The following is an 11,414-nucleotide window of genomic DNA, read 5'->3' on the forward strand; positions in this document are numbered from 1 at the left end:
TTTTTATAGAGGTAAAATACACATACAATGAAATGCCCAACCTTAAGTATATAATCCAACAAGTTTTGATAAATGTCTATACCCATGTAACCACTATCCCAATCAAGAGATCCAATATACCCACCACTCCAAAGTTACCACATACCCCCTTTGCAATCCCTGTTCTATCCTCATAAATTTTGCCTGTTCAAGAACTTTATATAACTAGAATTAGTATGTATTCTTTTGTGTCTGGCTTCTTTCAATATGTTTTTATGATTTGCTCTTCTTGCTGCATATATCAATATTTTATTCTTTTTTCTGAGTAGCATACCACAATTTATCTTCCTGTTCATGGACATTTCTTTCCACTTTGAGGCAGTGAACATTCTTATACATGTCTTTCTGTGGGCATATTTTTTAATAAATATCTAGAAGTAGAATTTTTAGGCTGCGGCATAGGTATATGATTAATTTTTAAAGAAACTGCAAACATATTTTCCAATGATGTATAATTTTATATTCCCACCAGAAGCTTCTCCATATCCTCATCAACGTTTAAATGACCAACAAATATGAAAAAATGCTCAACATCACTCTGATGCTCAGCGTCAGAGAAATGCAAATTAAAACCATAATGAGATACCATCTTACAGCAGTAAAAATGGCTATGATTAAAAAGTCAGAAAATGATAGATATTGGCGAGGATGCAGGAAAAAAATGGGAATGCTTATACACTGTTGGTGGGAATGTAAACTAGTAAAACCTCTCTGGAAACAGTATGGAGATTCCTCAAAGAATTAAAAATAGAATGACCATTTGATCCAGCAATCCCACTACTGGGTATCTACCCAAAGGAAAAGGAATGATTATACCAAAAGGATACCTGCACTCGTATGTTTACCAGAGTGCTATCACAATATCAAAGATATGGAATCAAGCTACGTGCCCATTGACGGATGACTGGATAAAGAAAATGTGGTGTGTATGTAGATAGATAGGTAGATAGATAGATAGATACACACACACACACCATGGACTACTACTCAGCCATAAACAAGAATACAATTATGTCTCTTGCAGCAATATGGATGGAACTGGAGGCCATTATCTTAAGTAAAATAACTCAGAAACAGAAAGTCAAATACCACATGTTCTCACTTATAAGCAAGGGCTAAATAATGTGTATACATGGGCATAGAGTGTGCAATAATAGACACTGGAGACTTGGAAAGGTGGGAAGGGATGAGAAAGTACCTAATGAGTACAATGTATACTATTCAGGTGATGGTTACACAAAAAGCCCAGACTTCACCACTATGCAATATATCTATGTAACAGAACTGCACTTGGACCCCCTAAATCTATAAAACAGAAACAAAATTTGGTGTTGTCTTTTTAATTTTAGCCATTCTAGTAAGTGTGAAATGATTCTCATTATAATTTTAATTTGCATTTTCCCAAACTCTAATGGTATTGAGTAATTTCATGTGCTTATTGGCTATCTGTACATCTTCTTTGGTGAGCTATCTGCTCCAGTGTTTCACCTGTTTTGTATTGGTTTGTTTTTCTATTTATTACTGACTTGTAGGAGTCTATTCTGGACACAAGTCCTTTGTCAGATATGTACATTACAAGTAGTCACTCCCACTGTGTCTTTCACTTTCATTTTTGCTATGGTAATTTTTGATGAGCAAAAGTTTTTCATTCTAATTCATCAATTTTTTCCTTTCTATTTATGCTATCTATGCTATCTTGTGTTTTCTTCTAGAAGCTTTATAGCTTTAATTTCAAGTTTAGGTCTATGATCCATCTGTAAGTATTTTGTGTTTTTTGGTGTTGTCTTACAGAATTATGTTCTTCGTTGCATTTCCCAATTACTTGCTGCTAATCTATACAAATACAATTGATTTTTATATACTGACCTTGTATTCTGCAGCCTTTCTAAAGTCACTTACTTGTTGTAGTGGTTGTTTTGTAGATTCCTTAAGATTGTCTATGTAAGTGATCATGTCTATGAGAAAGAGAGGGTTTTACTTTTTCCCTTCCAAGCTTTATAGCTTTTACTTCCTTTTCTTGCCTCATTAGAACAGCTAGGAGCGACCTCCAGCACAATATCGAATAGAAGTGCTAAGAAAGGGAATCCATACTTTGTTCTCAGTCACGATGGAAGGCTTTCAATATTTCAGTGTTAAATATGATGCCACTATAGGTGTTTTGGAGATGCTTTTTATCAGGTAGAAGAAATTACTTTGTATTCCTTATTTGCTGAATCAAGAATTATTGAATTTTGTGAGAACCTTTTCTGAACTTACTGAGAGGACTGTATGGTTTATATCTACTATTCCGTTAATATGTGAAATATATTAATTGATTTTTGGATTAAAAATCTTGCATTCCTGGGAAAAACCCCATTTGATCACAATGTATTAACCTTTTTAAATATTGCTGGATCCAACCTTCTAATATTTCATTAAGAATTTTTGTGTCTGTGATCATAAGGAGTATCAATTAGTAATTTTCTTTGCTTGAAATATTTTTCTCAGATTTTGGTATCTGGGTAATGCTTGCCTCACAAAATGGGCTCCTCTATTTTCCAAATTTGCTTGACATTCATATTACTTCTTCTTTAAATGTTTGGTAGTGTTCACCAAAGAAACCATATGGACCTGGAGTTTTCCTCATGGGATTTTTTAAACCATGGATTCAAATTTTTAAATAGACACAGGGTTATTCAAATTTTCTATTTCATACTGTACTAGCTTTAATAAGTTATCTTTTAAAGTAATTTGAACACACATCTAATTTGAATATATTGGTATAAAATGTTAATGTTAATATTTCCTTATTAGTCTTTTTTTTTTTTTTTGAGACAGAGTCTCACTGTGTTGCCCGGGCTAGAGTGCTGTGGCATCAGCCTAGCTCACAGCAACCTCAAACTCCTGGGCTCAAGCGATCCTCCTCCCTCAGCCTCCCGAGTAGCTGGGACTACAGGCATGCGCCACCATGCCTGGCTAATTTTTTCTATATATTTTTAGTTGTCCGATTAATTTCTTTCTATTTCTAGTAGAGACGGGGTCTTGCTCTTGCTAAGGCTGGTTTCGAACTCCTGAGCTCAAACAATCCGCCCGCCTCGGCCTCCCAGAGAGCTAGGATTACAGGCGTGAGCCACCGCGCCCGGCCCTTATTAGTCTTTTAATGTCAGGATGATCTATAGTTATATTAATATAACTTTCATTCCTAATGTTTTCTATTTTCTCTCTTATCAGTCTTATTAGAGGTTCATCAAGTTTATTACACTTTACAAAGAACAAACTTTTGGCTTTGCTAATTTTCTCTATTAATTCTCTTCTATCTAGCTGATTTCTGATTTCACATTTATCTACTTTGGGTTTAATTTGGTCTTCTTTTTCTAATTTCTTAAGGAGGTTTGGAGTCAAAGCAGGCAGAGAGCAAGATTTGTGTGTGGAGTATACCAAATTAAAGGTTGGGTATCACTTTCACTTGAAGTCTTGGAGACTACCTTCAGGTTGTAGACACACACACACATACAGGATGTTCAAGCTTTAGAATCAGATGTTCTTCATCTTTGGACACACACTGAGTGTTTCTGCCTATCTCCAGAGCGAATCAAAGTTCTGAAGGACGAGGTTCACTGCTTTGAACATGTCTGGAAAGCCCACTGGTGCATCACCATGGCCCAGACTAAGCAGAGTCTGGACTTTCAGGAAAAGATAAGGTCTTAATGTTTAAACCTCTTTTTTACATTTCTTTAGAGTGCTTTCCTAGGAAACCAGCAGGAGGGGAAATATCTCAGCATCACTGTCTACATGAAGTTGAGCTCTTTAGATAGCACAACCATGAAGGTTATTTATTCTGGGTCCTGGATATCTATAGCTATAATCTTGTAGGTTTTAGCACGCTGATCGACAAGTGATGTCAACCAATCTGAACTCATTAAAAATCCTAAAAATTTGAGTTGGTGGGAAAAAAGGTGTATGGGTAGTTTGGGACAGGAGGACAATAAAGGAAGAAGACTACTACAGTTTCAAATACAAGTGATGATGTAAGCAACGGGTTCAAAAATTGGAAAATAAGAGAATTAGGTCTGCTGCCCTCCTGGTTGGAAGTTTGTAGAAGCCAGTAATTTCCAAGTTTTAAACCTAGAAAGGAAGTTGAAGCTATGAACTTGGGTTTTCTGGGTATCTTCGATTTCCCTCAGATTGTTTTCTCCCTACCTCTTTCCAACAGTATGTAGTATGTCTCCTGGGATTCTTTAAATTTCCTTTATGGCCTTAAATCTGCAGAAACTTTTTCATTGTGAAGTCATGAAAATTGCAAAAGAACTTGGAGGAATAATAGATACCATGAGACAGATCTGCCTCCAACCTAGCAGTCTCCTTCAGTATTTGTGAAGCATCCATCCAGTTTCTTTACCACCAGAGCTACACCCAAGATAATCAAATAAAACACAGAAATTGTGGGAGCTCTAACGTGGCGGTGGAGGTGAAGCTGGGGCCCACTTGCTAAGAACCATCTGCTCTCATAAAAAATTAAAAGCAAGGTAATATTTTTACACATTTTTTCTGTAATGAATATTATTAAGGTATTAAATATACAATGCATCTTGCCTTTCTATTATCCATTCAAAACTATTTATTGAATGCCTACTATATACTAGGCATTGTGAGAGGGATAAAGGGATAAAATGGAGCAAAGAAACAGAGAAAAGCAAGCTTAAAGATGGCCATTCACACCACTGCACTCGCTCTAGCCTGAGCAACAAAGTGAGACCCTGTCTCAAAAAAAGAAAAAAGACAGTTGTAAATGGAAAGGGTGAGACTGGAGATGAAAAGGTCAATTGTTGGTCGGCTCTCTTAATACCAAAGCCTCTGCATGTTCTTGGGCCCCTGGGTCAGAAAAGAAGTAGTTAAGTTGGTTCCCTGCTGACATGAATGGCAGGGAGTGGTGTGTTTGTGTGTGTGTGTGTGTGTGTGGATCTGTGCAGTGGGTTTTGGAGAAGATGAGGGAGCATAAGGAGAATACCTCAATTTCTGCCCAATAGAAGTGGGAGGATGGAATCATTGATGTTCCAGAAGCTAAGAAAAGAAAAATGTAAATTATTTTCTTTACGCATGTGGTTTGCACAACATCCTCCAACATAAGACTCCCACTTGGGTCCTAAAGTTGGAAAAATCTGGGGAGTATGGAGAAGGGGAACAGAGCAACGAGACTTGACATGGTATGCCAGATGTCAGCACTAGCAGACTGATTTCCAAAGGGAGACCTCTGTAAGATGTTCTGCAGGTTCACCAGTCATGTGCATTATGAACCTAGAACTAATGACATTTACCTAAATTATAAAGGCATATTTCTCACACAACTTCCTATGTGCAGGCAGGGTAACAAAGGAAGAGTTCTTCAAGTAAGGATAATTTGAAGATCCCTGAAAAAGAACTCCCCACCCCAAATAGTATTTGCCATGTCAACTGAAAGTCTTAATTTTGTTTCACTACTTCAGAACCCATCAATCTGTAATCATCGCACTATAACCACAGAAGCAGTTATAGCATAGTGTAGTAATTAAAGAGTGTGGATTCGAAAATCAGATTGCCTTGTTCACCCTGGGCTTCACCACAAATTGCTCATGTTGAGTTTGGGGCATGTTTCTTAATAATAGCTAAGAATTACATTGACTAAGCATGTAATCACATAGCCCACTACAGGGTCAAGCACTTGACATGCACTAACATGAATCATTAATCCTCACAACACCCTACAAGGTAGGTGTCATTACTATCAGTATCATTTTATGGATGAGGGAACTGAGGCACACTTTTAACTTTCAGATCCAAAATTAGTAAGTGGGGAAGCTGAAATTCAAACCTAACCAGACTTAACTGCTATGCTAGTCCCCTCACTTAGACTCTCTAAGCCACAATACCTACCCCTTAGAGTAATTGTAAGACTTAGGTTTAAGTTAATGCTTATAGACTTAATGGAGGGCAAAGTGTTCAATACTATACTATTACTATTGTTACTCATTCAGATAAATCAATTCTTTTAAAAAATTGGAGTACTCAGCAAATCCAACTTTACTGCTCCTCAATTATATATCTAAGCTCTGTATTAGGTGCTAAGGTGATATAGTGATGTGTAAGACTTGATTCCTGTCCTCAAGAAGCTCACAGAATTCAAGGCCTGCTTACATTGCTCCACTGCACAAAATCCTTTGAAGGTCCTATGTTGCTTTCAGAAAGCTCACATCTCTAGCTTTGCACAAAACACGCATCACAATTGCACCCTTTCTTGCTCTCTGGCTTCATCTCCTGCCACTTTCCCCCATTCACACTCAAGCCTGAGCTCCTTACCATTCTTCAGACATGCCACACATTTCATATCTCCATGACCTATGTGCTATTGCACCATTCTGGAAAATTCCCTTTCCTACCTCCATTTCTCCACCTTTGCTATTCAACCCAACTTTCTGGAATTCCCCCATCCCCTGCTAGATTAGCTGCTCTTTCTCCCCATTCCCACAGAATGCTGCACACACATATTGCACTTAGCACACTTTACTGAAACTCTCTCCTTACTACCTCCTCCATTATTCTGTGAGCTTCTTGAGGACAGACTGTCTTAGTGGTCTCTTATTCTAGCTCCCAGAACAACATATGCACAACAGACATGCAGTGAATGTGTATAGAATGAATGAACAAACCGTAGTTAGTGCTTTAATGGAGTATAATAATTTAATAGAAGAATGAGAGACAAATTGACTGAATTACTATGATGACTTAGTTGACATGGGTGGCATCTGAACTGGCTCTTTATGGGAAGGTAGAAGTATTAGGGTTCTCCAAAGAAACAGAACGAGAGAGAGAGAGAGAGAGGGATTATCATGAGAAATTGGCTCATGTGAATATGGAGGCTGAAAAGTCCCATGATCTGCCGTCTGCAAGCTGGAGATCCGGTAAAGGTGGTGATGTAATTTTAGTCTAATTTTGAAGGCCTTAAAATCAGAACTGGTAATGTAAGTTCTAATTCAACCCCAAATCCCTGAGAACTAGAGGGCCAATGGTGTACGTACCAATACAAGGGCAAGAGAACACCTATGTCCCAGCTCAAGCAGGCAGGTAAAGAGAGAATTCTTCCTTCCTGCACCTTTTTGTTCTATTCAGGCCCTCAACAGATTGCATGATGCCCACCCATATGGGGAAGGGCAATCTGCTTTACTCAGTCTACTGATTCAAATCTCTTCTGGAAACACCCTCATAGACACACCCAGAAATAGTGTTTAACCAGATATCTGGGCCTCCTCTGGCCCAGTCAAGTTGACACATTAAATTAACCATCACAATAGAGCTTGGATCAATGAATATATGCAGAGAACTTCCCAATAAAAAAAGGTTTGCAGAAAGCCCCTAGAAGGAACTTCTGGGCTATAAATAGACCTCTGTGGCTAGAACACAGGGAAGAAACATGGATGATAGGATATAGTAGCAATAAAACTGGGAATTGCAGAGACCCTGGACTATCAAATCTATTCTTAAACAATTTTCAACTAAAAATCTTATTGCTGAAATAATGTTTTCAGCTCCCAATTCTTTAATTTGCATTTCTTTTCATTCATTCACTAATAACCGACCCCTAATAATCTACACCAAAAATACAGCTACGTGTACAAGGAGGGGTTGTAGCAAAAGGACAGAAATAGGGAAAGGAAATAGTATGGACAGAAAAATAAGGGGAAACTGCTGTAAATTATAATATCAAGCAGATAGTGTATTCATCTGTATCAGAGCAGGGACCCTGTCATCCCTGTTTGATTATTCTTACATTTTTTTTAAACTTTGTCATTTCTTACTACATTTATTTCTGTAACAGATCCATGCTGACTAACTTAGGATGCAGAGAGATCGATCCCTGGAGGCAACCAATATCATTTTAGAAAGGAAACCTTTGGCCTATGGGCTTTGAACTGCACTACTAAGCTATTGGCATTACTTAACAAGTCAATGATATCTGGGATGCGGTATTAAATACAGGTTGCATCACACAAGAGCAAAAAGTACACAACTATTTCACTCATTGCACTCCCCGGGTTAAGCATCAACTCAATATTTACTGCCCACCTGTTATAGGAAAGACACTGTTCTTAGCAGAGAGAGAGATACCTAGATGAATTTGGTATGACTCAGGTCCTCTAAGACCACAGAGTAGGTGAGCCAAAGGTATGCATGGTAATGCAATTCAGTGCGTGATGAATGTACAAAAAATGTATCATGGAAGAAAAAAGGACACACTCATCAATCTTAACAGGAGAAATGGAAAAAGTTTTCATGGCAGGGTCAACAAGGACTCCTAAGAAAAGTTTTCACTGAGTTTCTTCATTTATATAATTTTTTTTAGTTACAAAGGTAATAAATGTTCATTATAGTAAATAAAAAAATACAGATAAGCAAAAAAAAAAAACCACAAACCACTATTTCAGTATATCCCATTTATTTCTTTATTTGTAAAAATGAGACCATATTGTACATACTTTTCAGTAAACATTTTCTTTTAGGCGACAATATATTATGACCATCTTTCCATGCTATTTAATATACCTCTACAACTTTTATATTTATTTAAATAGGTGCACATCAAAAGGTATAAAAGAATATACAGTAAAAGAATGTATCTCCCTCATTCCATCCCCCCATTACCTTAAAATTTTAACTGGAAGCAGCCACTGCTACCAGTTTTTTGTGATTCTTCCAGTTTCCCATGACCTTCCACAAATATTCTGAGTATATGAGCATATATGCATATATTTATCTTTTCAAATAAGTGGTAGCAGTGCACACACAGTTTTGTTCCTTGCTTTTCTCTGTCCAGTCAGTACACATCACTCTCTTGTTCCTCTTAGTCAGCTGCAGAGTGTTCCACTGCATGGATATACAGTAATTTATTTATTCAGGCCCCTTTGATGGACATTCAGAATGTTTCCAATCTTTTACTATTACAGTATTACTAGGTATAGCCTTAAAATGTAAATAAACACATATTTGTGAATATATGTGTAAGAAAAATTGCTAAAAGTAGAATTTTGAGATTAAAGGATAGTTATATTTTAAAATTTGATAGATATTACCACAGTGCCCTCCATCAGGTGGTCCTAATTTCTACTCCTGCTAACTACAAATCAGAATGTCTATCTATTTCCATACCTGTGGCTACCTAGCCAGATGATGTTTCCCATTCCCTCCCCCAACACATATACACCTTGCAGACAGGTGAGATAACATGTCTAGCTCTGGCCAATGGAATGTGGAAATGTGAACAGAAATGTGTGTCACATCCAAGCCATGGTAATTGAGAAGAAAGTGTGCACTCTCCACCCTATCTCTGAAATTCCATCAGCTGGAAACAGAAGAGTTCAAGGTCTTAGGGAATGATGGAACCATATAATGGAAGGAACCTAAGTCCCTGAATCACCATACAGAGAAAAACAACTGTCTACTAACCAGAAACATGCACATTGGACTATTACATGAGGGAAAAATACATTTCTATAGCATTAAGCCACTGAAATGTTGGTATTTGTTGTAACATCTTGCTTTATGCAAAGATACCCTTTTGTATATAGAATACCAGATCCACAGTTCTTAGGACACACTTAGGGAATGTTGCTCAAGTATTTTAATGTTAACTTTCAATGTTAACTATGACAATGGCTGTTAAGAAAATATCCTTCTTTTCTTGGACTACCAAGAGTTGTTTTTTATCAAGAATGGGCATAGATTTATCAAATACCTTTGCAATATCTGTGGAAATGATCCTAGGATTTTTTTCCTTTGATCTATTAAAGTGATATATTATATTACTATTTCCTAATGTTGAAACAGCATTGTATTTCTAAAATAAACCATGTTTACTTGTATATTTTATTTTTTATATGGTATTAAATACAAAGGAATAACCAGAACAAAATAATACATTGGGGAATTCTTTAAACATGATTTATAAATTTTAAATTTCAATTGAAGAAGTAAAAAATATAACAGACCCTCTAAAGAACAAATTTGTTTTCTGGAAAAGCAGGTGAAAGAGTATCACATTATCCAGGGCAAAAATAAAAAGAAATGGAATTCCTAAATGAAAAGATAAGAGAACTAGAGGGCAGGTCTAGGAGGTCTAATTGAAAATAAAAGGAGTTCCAGAGGGAGAACAAGGACCATATTGGAAAAAGCAATAATCAAAACATAATACAAGAAAATGTCCCTCAGGAGGAGACTAGAGTTGTCAGATCAAGCCCTAGTGCTAGACAGGATACATGAAAAAGGGCATACACCCAGATATATCCCAGTGAGATTTTTGAGCTTTAAGAATAAAGAAAAGAGCCAGGCATGGTGGCATGTGCCTGTACCCCAGCTACTTGGGAGCTGAGGCATGAAGATCACCTGAGCTCTGGAGTTCAAGGTTGCAATGATCTATGATCACACCATGGCACTCCTGCCTGGGCAGCAGAGTGAGACCCTGTCTCTAAAAAGAAAAGAAAGAGAGAAAGTATGACAGAGAAAGAGAGAAGTAAGAAAGAGAGAGAAGGAGAAGAAGAAAGAGAGAGAAAGAAATAGAGAAAGAGAGAGAAAGTGAGAGAGAGGAATTAAGGGAAACACCAAGAAAACAGAAAGGAGACAGAAAAAAAAGGAGAGAAAGAAAAGAAGGAAAGAAAGAGAATACAGAAAAGAGATAAGCTTTCAGAAAGAAAGACAAGGTTACTTACAAATGAATGAGCATGAGGCTGTCACTGGCATGGTTTAACAACATGGGTTCTGAAGTAAGACTACCTGGGTATAAATTTAGGTGTGAACTTAGGCAACTTACTTAACTTCTTTGTGCTTCTGTGAAATAGGGACACTGTTAGTACTTAGCTTCTAAGGTTAGCTGGAAGCAACATCAGAGATAATATATGCAAGAACCTGACACATTAGTTACAGTCACTAGACTTCTAGCTGTTAATTTTAAAAGCTGTATCAGTGAGTCAAAACTCTGTAGACTTCAGAGGGCAAAAGACCCTCCCCAGAGAATAATGGAGAACACTAACAGTCTGAAGAACTGAACAACAGCCCCACCGTAAGGTCTCCTAATGGCAGATGAGCCACATGACAGTGAAAAGTGAACTGATGGGCAGAAGCAATCTCATTGACTTATTTCAATTAATGTGAACAAGGAAAGGAAAAGAGTTTTTTGGCCTGGAGCTCAAGATTATTGGAGATGTAAAAGTTGTAGGCTCTGTCAGAGTACATAGACTCCTAGTGGAGTTTAACACATTGACTACCACACTAGAAAAAAATTTTTTCCTTGGGGCCATAGTGTTTTATTACAAAAATAGAATTAAAACTTTGAAAACAAAATAATCCTTTCTAATTTAATGAAAAATTTGTTA

This window comes from Propithecus coquereli, unplaced genomic scaffold, assembly GCF_000956105.1.
Source record: "Propithecus coquereli isolate 6110/MARCELLA unplaced genomic scaffold, Pcoq_1.0 Scaffold128, whole genome shotgun sequence".
Lineage (NCBI taxonomy): Eukaryota > Metazoa > Chordata > Mammalia > Primates > Indriidae > Propithecus > Propithecus coquereli.